The sequence below is a fragment of the Cervus canadensis genome, chromosome 7 (genome assembly GCF_019320065.1).
Source record: "Cervus canadensis isolate Bull #8, Minnesota chromosome 7, ASM1932006v1, whole genome shotgun sequence".
Lineage (NCBI taxonomy): Eukaryota > Metazoa > Chordata > Mammalia > Artiodactyla > Cervidae > Cervus > Cervus canadensis.
Genome location: NC_057392.1, coordinates 71,678,640 through 71,696,341, shown reverse-complemented (window position 1 = coordinate 71,696,341; position 17,702 = coordinate 71,678,640).

Sequence of the window (17,702 nt, the reverse complement as noted above, 5' to 3'; positions counted from 1 at the left end):
TAACCAGTTCTCAGGGGATCCTGATGCTGTTGGTCTAGACTCAAACCTGATGTCACAGACACTCATTAAAGAAAATCTGAACGCTAGAAAAAGGCAGTTCACATACTCTTAGAACTTGGGTCATCCTAAAACGGATTTTAAGAGCAGCTGCTAAAATTATTTATTTATTTATTCATTCATTCATTGATTCTTTTTTAATTAATTAAACAAGCATTTGATGAGCCCTTGTTATATGCCAGCCATGTGTTAGCCACCAGATATAAAAAAGAATCACGAAGTCAATCCGAGTCCTCAATTAAGTTGTAGTCTAGTGATGTAGTTAAGAGCATCATGAATAGTGATGCTGTTAGCTTCTTATCATTGTCATCTTTAATTGACTTTGGAAACTTACAATCTGACTGAGAGGGGAAAATAAAATACCAGCAGAAGCATATTAGTGCACAGATGGAAGATGAGAGTTTACAGAATATTTGATATATTATAAAGACATGTTGACTAGATCTTCTTCCAACTTGATACATTTTTAAAATGGGTGTTGAAAGTCAGCCAACTCCGAAACTCCTTAAAGTCTATGGATTTAATTATGTGCAGAAGAGTGAGGAATGGGCCTTGTCCAGGCTTTTGCCGAGTCCTGCTGAAACCTTCCACAGAGGAGCTCGCTGATTTTTAGGGCTGGAATTTAGTTGAAGGTGTCAATCTCTCTGGTTTGAATGTTTTACAAAATTCCTCTCCAGGGATTTTCCTGGTAGTCCAGTGGTTAAGATTCAACGCTTCCAATGCAAGGTGTATGGGTTCAATTCCTGGTCCAGGAACTAGGATCCCACATGCTGTGCTGTGCGACCAAATTAAAAAAAATAGTGAAAACAAACAAAAACTTCCTCTCCTGGTGACAGACTCAATTTTTATTGTGATAAGTACAACAGGGGCAGCAGAATCTGCTGGCACTGATTTGTACTTAAAAGGCTCAGCCAGGTACAGTGAGCAAAGTGGAAACTTGAAGCAGAGATCCCCAAGCTGGGCCTTGTAGATGATCAGAGGGTGCTGAACTGTTCCCAAGAGAAATATGAAGAATAATATATGTTTTCCTAGTTGACTGAAAACAAACAATAAAAATGAAAATCTAGCCATTCGTTGAGTGACTAATATAGAGATATACTATCACATGAATCATTTCATGAAATCCATTCCACACAGTGTAAAAGTTCAGCAATCCACAGTCTTGGCTATTTAGGTGCTTCTTCTTCACAAAGCCTTCAGGGATCCTGGCTCCTTCCAACTCACTGCTTCACCAAACCCAGGGGTCCAAGATGGTAACATCTACATTTCAGGTGGAGAAAGGATCAAAGGAGAAGAGCAAAGGTTCGTGCCCACCGTCTCCTAAGATAGTTCCCTGAAGCTGCTGCAGGAATCTGCTTGCAGTAAGTCACATGGCCACATGTTGCAACAAGAGACACTGGGAAGCTTTTTTTTTTAATCAAGATTGGCTATGTAATTTGTAGAGCCCAGTATAAAATGAAAATATACAACTCCTTTTATAAAAAAACAGGGAAAAGGTGTTGTTACTTAAAACAGATAGCTTCTACCTTGTTTTGTGGTCTCTCTCTTGATTTGTCAAGGTGGTTTTTTGTTTTTTGTTTTTTTTGGCTATTTAATGTGGTCCTAAAGTAAAAAATGAAATTTTTCTAAGTATATTTTCTAAGAAAAACAAATTACAAGCATGAATTTTACCATTTTTTAAAATTGTGCAATCTGTTTTAAGTGCAAATAAAAGATCATTTCACTTTTTCTGTGGAAACACCAAAACCCCACAATTTGTATTTGGTAGCATGTACACATTTCAGTATTACTCATTAGAATAGTGGAAACATTGCACAAAACTAACTCACTTATATTTTTATTTTACTTCTTGATATGCACCCATTCTGCCAACACACTCTGCCTTCAGCTTACTGAAGAGTAAGAACGAATGAAATGAATGGGACCGAAATGAATGAGACCTATCTTTCCCTTTCTATCTATGTCATCATTTTCAGCATAAAATGGTTGGCGAATACAGGGAAATTATTAATATGAGCCTAAGGTCATTCATGTTTCTTAGAACTCCACTGCCTTCTTCCTACATTTGAAGAAAGTTGTGGTTTGAATGGTAATGTGTCCTCTGGGGACTGTCAGTGGTCCTATTTACTCAGTTTTAGCCTGTGCAGGCTGCTATAACAAAATACCACAGACTGGAAGCTTATGAACTACAGAAACTTATTTCTCACTGTTCTAGGAAGTCCAAGACCAAGGGACCAACATGGTCGCTTTCTAATGAGGACCTTCTTCCTGGCTCAGAGCTGGTGTCTTTCCCTGTGTCCTCATGTGGTAGAAGGGGTGAGGTGGTTCTGTGGGGCCACCTTTATGAAAGCCCTAACCCTGTTATAAGGACTTCACCCTCATGACCTAAACACCTCCCAAAGGCCCCACCTCCTAATACCATCGCTTGTGGTTGTTGGGATTTCAACATATGGATTCTGGGCAGATACAAACATTCAGACCATGGAACTCAGCCACAGGCATAACACATGCTTACCTCTGAACTTCTGAGTCCTGCTGAACTTCCACACATTGTGGGTCCACCGGAAATCTGTGCTCATGGGGTATCATGGGGACTATGTGCGGATATAGTGGCAAGAAGTGATGGACACGTATACTGCATGTATTTTCTTTCCTCACAAACATGCTCCATGGTCTCCTTAGACTTCACTTACAAAACACAAGTTCAATGAAAAAATTATTGAGAATCCAAAATGCCAACAGAACAGAATTAAACCAGGGTTTAATAATCCTTCTGCTTGTGGGGCCTGTGAGGCTACACAGCTGACTCTGGCCTTTATTCTATCTGGCTATGTACCTGGTTAAACTTTTGAGTGAGTTCCTAAAAAGAAAACGTAGATTTTGAGGGAAACTTGTAGCCTATGTTATATCTTCTGACACTCTTAGGAGGGCATCTGTCTTAGTCAGTTGGGATTGCTACAACAAAATACCATAGACTGGGGGGCTTAAACAATCTACATTTATTTCTCACAGTTCTGGAGGCGGGAAAGCCCAAGATCAAGGTGTTGGCTGATCTGGTGTCTGGGGAGGACTCTTCTGCTGGTTTGTAGACAGATGCCTTATTGCTATGTCATTGCTTGGTGGGGAGAGAGGATGAGGGAAGAGAGAGATAGAAAGACAGGTTCTAGTGTTTCTTCTTCTTACAAAGACCCAAATTCTATCATGGGAGCTCCATCTTCCTGACCTCATCTAAACTTATTACTTCCTAAGGGACTCACCTCGAAATATTACATCAGGGATTAGGGCTTCAGCACATGAATTTTGCAGACCACACATTCAGTCCATTCAGCGATCAGTATCATCCCTCTTATCTACATGACGAAATTGGAGGTTAAGGAGGTGAAGTAATGAGTCCAGGCCACAGAGCTAGTAAGTATCAAGGTCAGGATTGAACCCATGTCTTCCAATGCTAAGGCCAGTTCTCACACTGCTACATCATATTTGGAATTTACAAAATGAAACTAAATTAAGTGTAATGAAATACAGTAGAATGAAATGTCAAGGGTATGTGTCTTTCTCATAAGATATTAAAGACAAGCATACATTTTAGTTAAAATAGTAACTGAGTGCACCATACATATATTGTTCATTCAGTTCTTCTAACAATTTAATGAATTGAGAGCTATCATATACCCATTTTCTAGATGAGAAAGCAGAGACACAGAGAGGTTAAGGAGATTGCCTAAGGTTCCACAGCCTTGCAAGCCTGATTCTAAAGCCTCAAGTACTGACCACTGCTCCAGCCTTCAAGTGAAATTTGTTCTTTGAGAAAAGGGAATGAATTACTATAGAAAGCCATTTAATGAAAGGACAGATTCAAAATTAGCTTAAGATTCTTTTTTTTTTTTTTGGCCATGCTGCTCAGCTTGTGGTATCTTAGCTCCCTGACCAGGGATCAAACCCCGGGCCCCCTGCAATGAAAGCACAGAATCTTAACCATTGGACCTCCAGGAAATTCCCTTAAGATTCATTAACATAAATATTCTCCCAATTGAGAATGTTAGTTTAGGAGTAAGGTTAAATTCTGGACCTGTTAGTCTTCAAAAACAAATGTCCTAAAAACAAAAACAAAATTGTTCTTAGAAATGGTTCCTTTAATCTGTGGTAACTGGAAAATAGAGGGAATTCAAGCTTCTCTATAGGGAAGCCTCACACATGCAAGACTCTCTATAGTATAAGGGCTAATGAATATTTGTATCTCTGGAAAGAGGAAATGTGGACTCATATTCTCCACAAACAGATTTTCAGGAAATAAGGGGAATTAGCTACTAAAGGGAGTATACTCTGTTGTAGCCTTTGAAGTTATAGTGAATGACAGAGATCATAATCTGTGCATAAAAAGCAAAGTCACAGAGGAGCACGTTTTGCTGGGAACAGACCACTGTGGTTACTATGTGTTAGCAATTCCAGTGTTAAGGGTGAGAGGTGAGGTGGGGGATGATAAACAGAGTTCAAACCATGGGTTTGGTTTGCAAACAAATGCCAAGATGAGTGAGTACACTTTTTATTTTTTAGCAAAGAAATCATTGGGCTGGAAAACCCTCAAAATATCAATCACTCAATAAGGCCTCCTTAGGAAAACAATGCTATGATTTTTGTACAGAGACCTTTGAAGTCAACCAGTTTTGGCTTAGAATTTGAAAATAAAAAAAAAGAGCACTGTAGGTCAAGAGGTCTTTCTGAACTACTTTGAATTCCAAAATGCCCCTCAAAGGGAAGTAGGGCCTTGATTTTGTTAAAAAAGTATATTTAGCTTCAGAATGGGAAAGAGAGAGCCAGGATTCTGATTTCTTAGTCACGTACTTTCCTCCCTAGCCCAAGGAGGGTTGGTGGGCCAAGACTTGTTGTTCAGTCTCTTGGTTATGTCCAACTCTTTGTGACCCCTGGACTGCAGCACGCCAGGCTTCCCTATCATCACCAATTCCCAGAGCTTGCTCAAACTCATGCCCCTCAAGTCAGTGATGCCATCCAACCACCTCATCCTCTGTCGTCCTCTTCTCCTCCTGCCTTCAGTCTTTCGCAGCATCAGGGTCTTTTCCAATGAGTCACTTCTTCACATCAGTATTGGCCAAAGTATTGGAATTTCAGCTTCAACATCAGTCCTTTCAATGAATTTTCGGGACTGATTTCCTTTACAATTGACTGGTGTGATATACTTGCAGTCTGAAGGACTCTCAAGAGTCTTTTCCAACACCACAGTTCAAAAGCATCAATTCTTCAGTGCTCAGCCTTCTTTATGGTCCAACTCTCACATTCATATATGACTGCTGGAAAAACCATAGCTTTGACTAGAAGGACCTTTGTCGACAAAGTAATGTCTCTGCTTTTTAATACGCTGTCTAGGTTGGTCATAGCTTTTCTTCCAAGGAGCAAGTGTCTTTTAATTTCATGGCTGCAGTCACCATCTGCAGTGATTTTGGAGCTCAAGAAAATAAAGTCTGTCACTGTTTCCATTGTCGCCCCATCTATCTGCCATGAAGTGATGAAACCGGATGCCATGATCTTCGTTTTTGATTTGCTGAGTTTTAAGCCAGCTTTTTCACTCTCCTCTCTCACCTTCATCAAGAGGCTGTTTAGTTCCTTTGCTTTCTGCCATAAGGGTGGTATCATCTGCGTATCTGAGATTATTGATATTTCTCTCTGCAATCTTGATTCCAGCTTGTGCTTCATCCAGCCCTGCATTTCTCATGTTGTCCTCTGTATATAAGTTAAATAAGCAGGGTGACAGTATACAGCCTTGATGATATACAGCCAAGACCTGGGATTCTATCAAAGATGCCCTCTGTGTAATAGGATCTGGAATTTATTTCTGATGTCATGGTAAGAACAGAATAACTTTGCTCTGTGTCAGGCTGGAGTGACTGCCGTGCTTTTAATGGCTAGAAGAGTGGGATTCAGGTTCTCCTTGAGGGCCATCTCCGGGGCAGGGAGTTTTCCCCAACAAGCCTAATTTCCATTTAATAACCCTTTAGAGAGTTTTTCTCTCTGAATGTATCTGAACCTTCCATGAACCCATTTACGCTTCAGTTAGCACTGTCACTTGGATTTAACGAGTTCCATATGTTTGCCACCCATGGTGAGAGTATTTTCCTTTGATTTGTCCTCAGATCGTCCCTGGTGAGCTGGTTGCTTTTGTCTCAATCAGAGTTCCCTTGGTTGCCACTCAGTTTGCTCACCTCCTTTCACAGGTCAGTAAGCTGATCTCAGCAACTGAGCCGCTCTTTTTCTTTTTCCCTTTCTCAAGATACTTTATTTGTTGGAAAATATTCATGTCAATGATTACCATGGGTTTTTAAAAATGGGACTATGGTTGCTTTACAAGGTTGTGTTAATTTCTGCTGTTCCACAAAGTGAATCAGCTATAGTATACATATATCCCCCCCCCCCCTTTGAGCCTCCTTCCCAGCTCGCCCCCTCAGCTACCCCCACCCCCCGCCCACCCCCAGGTTGTCCCAGCACACCCAACCCACTCCCTGAGCAGCTTTGGAGATGCAAGTTTGGGGAGGAAGATTGGGTAGATATTCTGTAGCAATTGAGGATCTGGGCATAGTAACAAGTGAAGCAGCTTCCAATGCATCCATCTTCTAATCTGTTAAATGGAAACAAAAGCTCCACAGAATTTAAGAGAAGAAAACACAAAACATGTTTGAATCCCATTTTCAAAGCACTATATTGCTCTATGATGATAAGTGATAAAAACACCTCATTTCCCTCTGAGCAGTTTCTGGAAACAAAATTTCATTATATTCATGAATTCAAATCAGGGTCCTCTTAGGAAAGATACTAGAATGTGCCTTTGTTTGGTCAAGTGACTTTATTTAATGATGAGATGAGAGTTTGTCAGAAAATGCCAATAAATTTCAATATTTAATTCCTCTCTGAGAGCTGAATGTATGATTTCACGTCTTTATCTTGCACAGTGCTATAATTTACATTCTGATCTTCTATTTGGTGCTATAGTTTAAATTCTAGGACACCAAAACTTTTAGAGAGAGTTTCTCTCCTCTTAATTACTACAGAATAAGCAAACAGTAGCCTACCTAAAAGTATTCCCCCCTCCCAAGTTTTAAATTTTTTTCACATTCTGTGCAGAGGATCCATGGGCACTTTTTATACTTTTGCTATTAAATTTTATGAGAAGATTTTCATTCTGCAAACTTTTATTAATTATCTCTTCTGTCTCTAGATAAACCTGTGTATGTTTATTTACTTATCTCTATAGATGAACAACTGTATTAATGGATTATGTACAGTATAAAATGTACAAAAAGTTGGAAGAATGGGGGAAAATGGCATAATATTTTAATTTTATTTCATATTATTTATTAATTACACAAGCTATTTTTCTTTTTACTAGTAATAATATTTTAATGAGAGCAATGCTTTTGAACCTACTTCATTATTTAATACTGAGATAAAAACATTCAGAAGTCTAATTCTTAGCTCAGTTAATTTTACTACTTGGTTTTAATAGCTGCTTTAACTGAAAAAAGATACTTCATATGTATACACAGAACCATATAGAAGAAGTACATCATTGGCCATATTCCTCAATCGTTATACTCTTGTGTCAACCTCCTCCACCAATTTTGCAAAGATTTGTATTAAAATTTGGCAGGTCTCCATATTCCTTGATGCCTTTCAATTGTTTTTTCAAACTAATCAGGTAGGTTGCATGTTTTTATTTGTAAATAAATTATTTGAAAGACTATAGATACTCTGTAAAATTTCTTAATCAGGCTGTAAAATTTTCTACATGTACAGAACTGTTTTCCTAGTTGATACACATTATTTTCAGTAAGAAAATCACATACGTGTCCAAATATCTTTTTACAAAATGATTTCTCTTTTGCGTTAATTTCAAAATGCAACTGCTGTCTCATGAATTGTACAAGACCATTGATTAATAAGTTTTATTTTGTTTTAAATTCTTGTCAGATAGCAAACTTTTGTACTTTTAGCTTCGCTGTTTTTGCTGCAATGGGCTATTTTATGCTTTCTTTGCAGGAATCTTTTTAAATGACTAGCTCTTTTTGTGCAGTCAGTGTGGTAAAAACAGATAATACAATCTATGTGCGTGTGTGCTAAGTCGTTTCAGTCGTGTCCGACTCTTTGTGACCCTCTGGACGATAGGCTGCCAGGCTCCTCTGCCCATGGGATTCTCCAGGCAAGAATACTGAGAGGGTTACCATTTCCTTCTCCAGGGGATCTTCCTGGTCCGGGGATCAAACCCAAGTCTCTTAAGTCTCCTGCACTGGCAGGTGGGTTCTTTACCACTAGGGCCACCTGGGAATGCAATCTATAAATCTACTTAAATGGATATGTGTATTATACAAAATATCATAACTTGAATGAAATAGTGAAGGTGGTGAGGGCGGTGCTGTATACCCCTCCTCATTGAAGACGAACCTCTAGCATTAGGAGCTCTTCAAGACCCAGATGACCATTAGACCCTTACAGGGATAGTCTGATGAATACGGGCCTCAATAGGATCCATATAATAATAATACAATACAAATCAAATTATGCCTTATATTTAACACTGAATATATTATTACAACAATATGTTATAATCAACATATTATATTCTTACTTTAATATATATTGTAATCAATACATTGTAATGTATTGCTATTATATTATACTAATTTAAGGCTTAATTTTATTCTTAATTTTTAGATGAAAAGTATTTTAGAAAAACAGTTCTAATAGTTTTTTCATATTTTTTGGAGGCTTATGATCTATAGCAGAAGAGAGACATATAAACAAATAACTGTATTCAACATGTAAAATGCTATATACATGGGAAAAAATGCTATGGAATCATGTGATCAGGGTAGGACAGAGGTTAAATTCCAGAAATTCAGAGAGAAGATACATTTGAGAGGAGCTTGAAGGATGAATGGGAGATTGTTGAGTGGGTAAGGGGGTGAAGGATATTCAAGGAGACACAAGAAGACAAGAGAGTATACCCAGAAAATCTCGAGGAGTCTGCTGGGATCAGAATATAGGATGCCTGGGGGGAGAGTTAGACATGAGACTGGAGATGTGGATGGGATTCAGGCAGTGAAGGGCTTCATTCCATTGGCAAGTGGGAACTACTGGAGATTTTAAATAAAGGAATGACCTCAGTGAAGGATGTATTTCATTTATAAATCATGAAAAAAATGCAGGTTTTGAAATAATTAAATTTTTGGCAGGTGTGAGTGAAATTCTGTTCAATCTAACTTAACTAATATTACTGACCATATTCTGTGTGACAGGCTATATCCCCAAGGCAACACAAAGGTATATTGGAGCATATTTTACTTGGTAGAAGAATTAAGCTAAGTATTTACAACTCAATACGCACATATCTGCGTTTATTCTTTACCATTGTGATGTCTTTTTGATATCCTCAACATCTGGAACAAATTAACACTGGTATTTAATACTTAACAATACACATGTGATCCAAGTACCCAAGCTTATGAACTCGAGTTTGGATTTCTTCTGCTGAAGGAATATGGGCATCCTACAAGTGCCAATATATAGAGAGAAATCTGCCTATGATATGGCTTTGAAAGGATAGCTTCTATTGTTTGTGTCATTGCTTGCAGGGAGGTGCCAAGGTGTCTTACTGGTTTGCCATTTAGGATGTGACAAATATTTGAAGAGGCCTTGTGTCACAGGGACTAAACATTAATTACATTGTATCTTTGAAAATGAAAGTGAAATATGCTTTGAAGAAAGTCTTGAAAAAACAGAAAATCATAAAGAAGAAAATGTAAATCTATCCCAAATCAGACTTCTCAGAGGTAACAATGGTCTCCCTCATTACAGGCAGATTCTTTACCAGCTGAGGCACAGGGGAAGCCCACAATGGTTAATACTTTATATAATCGCCTAAACGTTTTTTATGTGCATATGTAAAATACATGTATTTTCAAAACTAAAGACATTATATATAATCTTTTCATCTTATTACCTTAAAAATTTAATATAGCTAGTGAATATTTTTATGTCATGGAATGTTCATTGAAGATATTTTTATATGACTGTGCAGTATTGAGTTCTAAAATTATACTATAATTTATTTAAACAATGTTCAGTTTGGGACATTAGATTGATTATATTTTTTTTTCCTGTAATTATAGAGATATTCTTTGGCATAAATCTTTGACCACATCTCTGAATATTTATTTTTTTAGGATCAATTTCTAAAACTCCTCAAAGGATCTGGAATTTGTAGGAGAGGTGATCTGTCGAATATTTAAAGAGAGTGATTGAAATTGTTCTCCATTTTGGCAAAAGCATATGGAGGGCCTTTGTATGATAAGAGAACACTTAACTTCTATTCATCCAGCCCTTCAACAAATATTCTCTGAATGCCTCCTCATCCCAGGCTCTGTTCTAGGTGCTAAAGTGCAGCTAGAAGCAAGAGAGATGTATTCACCTCCATCACGGCAGTAATCCAGAAACTGAGAAATCATGGGTCAACTTCCTGTTACAGAAAACAGGGCAAGCAGCTTGTCCGGTTTTACACAGCCATCCACGGAGAGCCAGGACTGGAATACAGGATTCTCTCCTGCAGTTGAAGCCTCTTTGCACCCAACCAGCCATCTCTCCCCTCAGTGAGATCTTGAGGGCATCAGATCAGGGCTGGCTTTTGGTGTCTTCCGTACTTAGAGCTAACTCTCAGCAAAGTTGTGAAGTGAATGGGGCCAAGCCTGTTGTTGGGGCTTGGGCGTCTCCCTTTTGTGCCATTTCCCCTCCTGGAGTCCCCTAATCCTCTCTCTCATCATCTTTTCTCATGACTTGTGAAAACTCCCCTTTCTGGAAAGGAACTGATATCAGTCACTTGTATCCCAATGTGAATGAATTAAGACAGTGTTTCTTCTTCCAAGGGGTGTTAACTGTGAAGGCATTTGAAGATCTCTTTCTTATCAGAGAATGCCAGACTTTGTTTCCAATGGAGGCATTTTGGGCATCAGGGAGTAGGTATGCAGGGGTGCCCTTCCTTCACAGCACATCTTCCCACACCATTTCTACCATAGTTGGTTAGCCCAATCTCCCCCTTAAATACAAGGTTGACAAGGCTGGGTGGGGAAGTTGAGGACATTGTATCCATATCCTGAGTTTATTTCCAGTATATTACAGGGGCTGCTTTAGTTTCAGGAAGAGTGGATACCTGTATATGTAAGGCTGAGTCCCTTCACTGGTAATGTGAAACTATCACAACATTGTTCATCGGTTATATTGCAATACAAATTAAAACATTAAAAAAAAGAGGCTGCTTTGAACCTAGAGCTTCAGAGAAGAGGGAACCCCATGGTTAGGAAACCCCCTTCCCCCTCCCCACCTGCCCTGTGAGGAGTGTCTCCGCTAGGAAGGAAATTCAATTACAGTCTTCCAGTCACCAGAATTGAATTTGGATGGACTATTTCCTCTTTGGATTCTGTTCCAAATTGTATTCCTGTTGCTGTGTTTGAAGTTAATTAGAGTCACAAATCATTCATATTTTCCTTCTCTGAAGGCAAGTCTGCCACAGTACTTATCTCATCCAGTTAACTGACTTTCAGAGGGCTCATCCCTTCCTGAAAACACTCTAAATGACTCTGTAAGCATCAGACTTACACATATATGTAATAAGCACTTGGAGAATTCAAGTTTTAGGTCATAAAAATGGTGGGGGGGCACGCAGTGAGGCTTTTCTCTCAGAGCCTCACAGCTTAGAGTTTTTCTTGATTTCATTGAGCCCAGTATGAGAATGGAAGGAACTTCTCCTGGGGCAGATGCATGTGGGCTGAGGAGCGGAAGGGAACTTGACACAGAAAGGACTCTCATCGCCAGTCAGTGAACTCCTAACAGTTGGAAATAACATGTGGAAGAGCTGTCCATTGAATGTTTGAGATATGTGAATTCTTTACATTTCTAATGGGTATTTAATTTTTAAAAATGGTTTTGAGTTATAGACTAAGGAGAAGATGCCTCTAAAACACCTTCAGTCCTCTGAGTAAACCTTTTAATCTTTTTTTTTTTTCCAATTTTTAGAATTATGGTAAAATATACATAACATAAAACATACCATAGTAGCCATTTTTAAGAGTACAGTTCAGTGGTATTAAGTACATTCATATTGTTGTGCACATGTCAACACCATCCTCTCCCAGCGAGAAGCTCTACATCCATTACACAGTAACTCTGCACTATTCCCTCCCCCAGCCCCTGGAAACCTCTATTCTTCTCACTGTCTCTATGATTTTGACTACTCTTGGTACCTCATATTAGTGAAGTCAAAGAATTAACATTTGTCTCTTTGCAATTGGCTTATTTAACTTAGCATAATGTCCTCCATGCTGTAGCATATGTCAGAACTGTATTCATTTTTAAGGCTGAATAATTTTCTATCCTATGTATAGACCACATTTTCTTTATTCATTTATTCATTGATGGACATTTGGTTCCCTTCATGTGTTAGCCATGGTGAATAATGCTGCTATGAACAAATACCTTCGAGACTCTACTTTCATTATTTTTGGATATATGCCTAGAAGTGGAATTGTTGGATCATATGGTACTTCTATCTTGAATGCTTTGGGGAATTGCCAAGCTGTTTTCACAGCAGCTGCATCATTTTACATTTTTACTAACAGTGCACAAGGGTTCCATTTTCTCCAAATAGTCATCAGTATTTGTTATTAAATAACCTTTCAACCTTAAGACCCATGTAATCAGGTTGTAGTTTGGAATATCAATCCAATTATTTTTGATCCTGATAATCCCTAGTTCCAGGTTGCCCTATCTTATTCTTCTTGGATACTGTTTGTAAACAGGCAAATGGGCATCCTCCCACCATTAAGACTAAATTACCAGGCTATTGCCCCTCCGGAAGAAGGATAATATGTAGGGAAATCCTTTTCAGACTGAAACAAGAGGGCTAGTCCAGCCACTACTGGTCCTGCTGGATGATGGGGAGAGGAAGAGAAATAGAGGTAAGACAGAGAGGGAAAAACACATGTCCAGGCTCTCCCCACTCTGTGGGCAGGGTGTGATAGGAGTGAGAATGCCTGAAGACATCCGAAGGGTTATGGTACCATTAGCTGGAAAGGATATAAGCTGTGGTGTGCTTGTTGTTGTTCAGTCACTAAGTTGTGTCTGACCCTCTGTGACCCTATGAATGCCGCACACCGTCCTTCACAATCTCCTGTTTGCTCAGATTCATTCCACTGAGTCAGTGATGCTATCTAACCATCTCATCCTCTGCTGTCCTCCTCTCCTTTTGCCTTCAGTCTTTTCCATCACCAGGGTCTTTCCCAATGAGTTGGTTCTTCCCATCAGGTGGCCAAAGTATTGGAGCTTTAGCTTCAGCATCAGTCCTTCCAATGAATATTCAGGATTGATTTCCTTTAGGATGGACTGGTTTGATCTCCTTGCAGTCCAAAGGACTCTCAGGAGTCTTCTCCAGCACCACAATTTGAAGGCATCAATTCTTTGGCACTCAGCCTTCTTTATGGTCTAACTCTCACATCCATACATGACTACTGGAAAAACCACAGTTTTGATGATACTGACCTTTGTCAGCAAAGTCTTTGTTTTTTAATACACTGTTTTCATTTGTGGTTTGCTTATAAAGGTTTAATAGACAGCTCTCTGGGAAAGAAAAAAAAAACAACAACCCTGATCTTGCAGCTTGTGCTAATTTGCATGGCATAAATAACACTCACCGTGGCTGATTTCAAGCTATCAGTGTGAATTCACTGAACACAGAGCTGGGAAGAAAAGTGTAACAGCACATCATTACATAGTATTTCCTCCATACAGACATAACAGTTGTAAATAACCCCAAGAGCATAGATCATAGTTACATATCAATAAAACAGTTTTGAGTATTTATCACCTTTACTTTCAATATAACTAACTGTAAGTTTGTAGAAGTTAAGTGTTAATTATGATTGTTTCCGCAACTGAATCACCAAAGTCATGGAAAGTTAATCGTTCTCATGAGCAGGCTGTCACACACCACTGACTATATGCCTCCATGAGCAGAGCCCAGAAATGATAGTGTATCGTTAGTGACAGGAGTGGCTGCTACTTGAGCCCCAGGTGGTTCTCTTGGTTCTCAGGCCCAGAAGGTGTGTGGTGGGATGCAGTGAATTCTAATCCAGAAGTGCTGAGGCTTCAGCAGACCAGCAAAGGCCTGGAGTCCAGCTGAAGAGGCGTCAATGTTCAGGACCTTTTCCAGAGTTAATCGCCAGGCCTATGAACTTTGTAAGTGAGTGTCATCATGAGACCCACACGGCCAATTGTTCTTCAGTGGTCATCTGTCCAGGGAGCTGCTTAGTGAATCCTTCTTCAGGAGCATCCATTAGCGATCCAGAGAACCCTAGTTCTCATCTACACCCAAACTCCCCACTCTTATGAGATCTCATCGGCTCTGCTCCCAGATGCCATTTTGGAGAGAAGCAAGGGTGAAGGGAGGAAATCCAGAAGATGGAGAATTTATTACAAAGAGACTAGATCATCTAAAAAGAGACCAAACTGGAAGGCAAATGTGATTCCATAAATTAATATATTTAAAGTGTTTTTCTCTCCCCTGCTACCCAGTGGGGTAGACCTTTGCAAGGGAGATTAAGGAGTTGTAGGTAATAAAGACAAGGTAGATTCTTCACATCTCATGTGGTGTAGACAATATGTGACCCTGATGGTCCTCTCTATCTTTTCTACAGGGGTCACTACCTATGCCATCAAAAAGTAAACTAAATGAATGCTATCATCATTAATTGCGTTTGAGACTATAGGCAGGTAATGTTCTTGCAATTAGGCCATAAAATGAATGTGGGCAATGACTCTAACGTTCTGTGGTGCCAAGGGTGGAGGGGTGTGTGGCTGTGACTGGAAATTGGAACTGGGAAAGGGGTAACTCATGAGGCAGCGTAGTGGGCAGGGTCCCAGGGAGAGCCCTCTACCTTGCTGGAGGAAAATGGTGAAAGGGAGATGGAGTCACTTCATGTTTTCCCAAGTCTGCTAAAGAGGAACTTTTAGTTTCTTTACAGAAGTAAAGTGAATTTTAAAAGGTAGGATGGCACTGACTTTCTTCAAATTTAAATTTTAATAGTCGATTACCTGTAATTTTTAAAATATTTTTTTATTCTTAAAATGAATTTTCCACAATAATGCAATTAGTTCCAAAAAATGAGCTCATTTGTCTTGCTTTTCTACAAAGGACAATTGAAACATTTAAGGCAAGATTCACTTATTCATCTCCATTTTAATATGGAAAGAAAGTAGCAGACTTCAGATATTGGTTAAGGTTAACAAAATATGGGAAAGCTCCTTTTTCTTTTCTTTTTTTTTCTTTTGGTCGCTTCCTGTATAAGAGCTTTACATTACTATGGATATTTTATAGTAAGACACTTTTGTTTCTGACTTTCTTTATAAGCCCATTTTTAAATTTAAAGGCACACAATAAAGCTTTATGCATTTATTAAAATATACACATTTTGGTAAATTTAGAATTTTTCCCTTAGTATCTTGATAAATCAATGTATTGTCAACATCACAGTCATTTAAAAATAAAACACACTTCATAACATATCTGCATATTATTTCTTTCCTCATAACACTACACACCCCATTGTATAGTGCACCAATGGGAATTTGAAACCACAAAACGAACAAACTTTTAACAAATACAGAAGTTCATACCAGGAAAAAAAAAGCAGAGAACAACACCAGAAGTTACCATCTGCAGAAGGCAATTTGTACTTCTCAAGGACCAAACAAAAATGAAACATGTTAGTAAAATTTACAAGCTGTATTTATAACTTTGGATATGAATTAAACAGTAACATTTCTTTTCCACAGTGAGAAAAGCTAGAATGTGATTCCTGGTTAGATGGTGTGCCAACATGGGATGAGGACTGTAGCTGCTCTTTAAAAGACCTGCAGCCCCTTCTATCAGCCCAGACAGATGAGGTATTTATGCACCATCATAGCAGTAACCGTGCTTTTGCTTTGGAAAGTAGGGGTTTCTGATTTCCAGGGTAGATTCTAGCTTTTGTGAGCATGAGTGAGTGAGGCAAAGTATCTGCAACTGCAAAGACCAATCAGTAGGAGATGTACAAGGAACAGCTTCCTCATCCCAATACCAGAATGAACACAGTCCTTCATAGTCCGCACTTTCTGGGGGACTCACATGACCCACAGTTCCCATTAGCCAATGTCACCAACGCCAATGTCAGAAAAATGGGGGAAAAAATCACAGAGTCTACATGAAAAAATCCACAGACTGCCCCTGTTTCCTAGTTCTAATACCAAGCCATTTTCTTTCCTTATTGTATCAAAATACACTACATGTTCTTATAGAATATGGAATTACAGTTGCCGGCTTTCAGAAGACTTCAAGCCCAAACCTGTTGTGCATTTTGTTAACTCCATACAGGTAGTATACTGTTTAATGATTTCTAACCCTATTTTAGCTGATACTACAGAAAATATGTTCACTTTCGATGCAAAACTTCCACTAATCCTTTTTGGGCTTTAAGTTCTAAAAATAGAAGAGAACGTTTTCTTAGAGAAGGAGTTTTGGCAAAAGGCAAGTGCCTATGTATTTCAAAAGGATGCGTGAGTTACTCAAGCCAAGCAAAAGAAGGAAAGCTTTTTAAACGAACTTGTTCCTGAGTGGGGAGAAAATTACACCAGCCTCTCCTCTAAAATCTTTGAGACAATGAAAGTAGATACAGGATTATCATACATGATAGGGGTTTCTTGCTGCTGCAGCTGCTGCTAAGTCACTTCAGTCCTGTCCGACTCTGTGCGACCCCATAGACGGCAGCCCACCAGGCTCCCCCGGCCCTGGGATTCTCCAGGCAAGAACACAGGAGTGGGTTGCCATTTCCTTCTCCAATGCGTGAAAGTGAAAAGTGAAAGGGAAGTCGCTCAGTCGTGTTCGACTCTTAGTGACCCCATGGACTGCAGCCCACCAGGCTCCTCCGTCCATGGGATTTTCCAGGCAAGAGTACTGGAGTGGGGTGCCATTGCCTTCTCCGAGGGGTTTCTTGTTACCCAGCATTATTCCAGCTGGGAAATACAAATGCCTTGGGAAAACAGCACCCGGATTTCCGCTCGCGGCGGAGGCCTGCTGGCTGGGACGCTGTCCTGCGCGTGCGCGTTGTTCACGTACACATGACTGGCTCTTTCAGGGCGTCACCATTGCTGCTTACAGGTTGGCGCCCATCTTTCCAAGGGGCTCTAGAGGCCCCTTGTAGACAAAGGGGTGCTTAGAGTCCGGGAAGTGCATGCATATGGGAGAAACCGAGGCTCTGCGAAAATTTGGGATAGAAAAACGCTCCTGAACAAGTTACGTTCTGAAACAGCAAGAAAATGGAGTGCAAATTCCACGTGGCGAGTCTGGTGGGTGTGTTTCCTTTGCTCCGTTCTCTCCACTAGCATAAGATATTAAGGCCAACTTCGGAGTGCTCACTAACCCGAAGGCTTTAGTCCAAGAGTGGACTGCTGACTGCCTCCTGGACTCGGTGAGTTGACCCCAGCTGTGCCTTCAGACACGCTTTCTGATTTCTGACATCTCCACCCAACAAGGCAGTCTAATTGGAGACACAAAATCA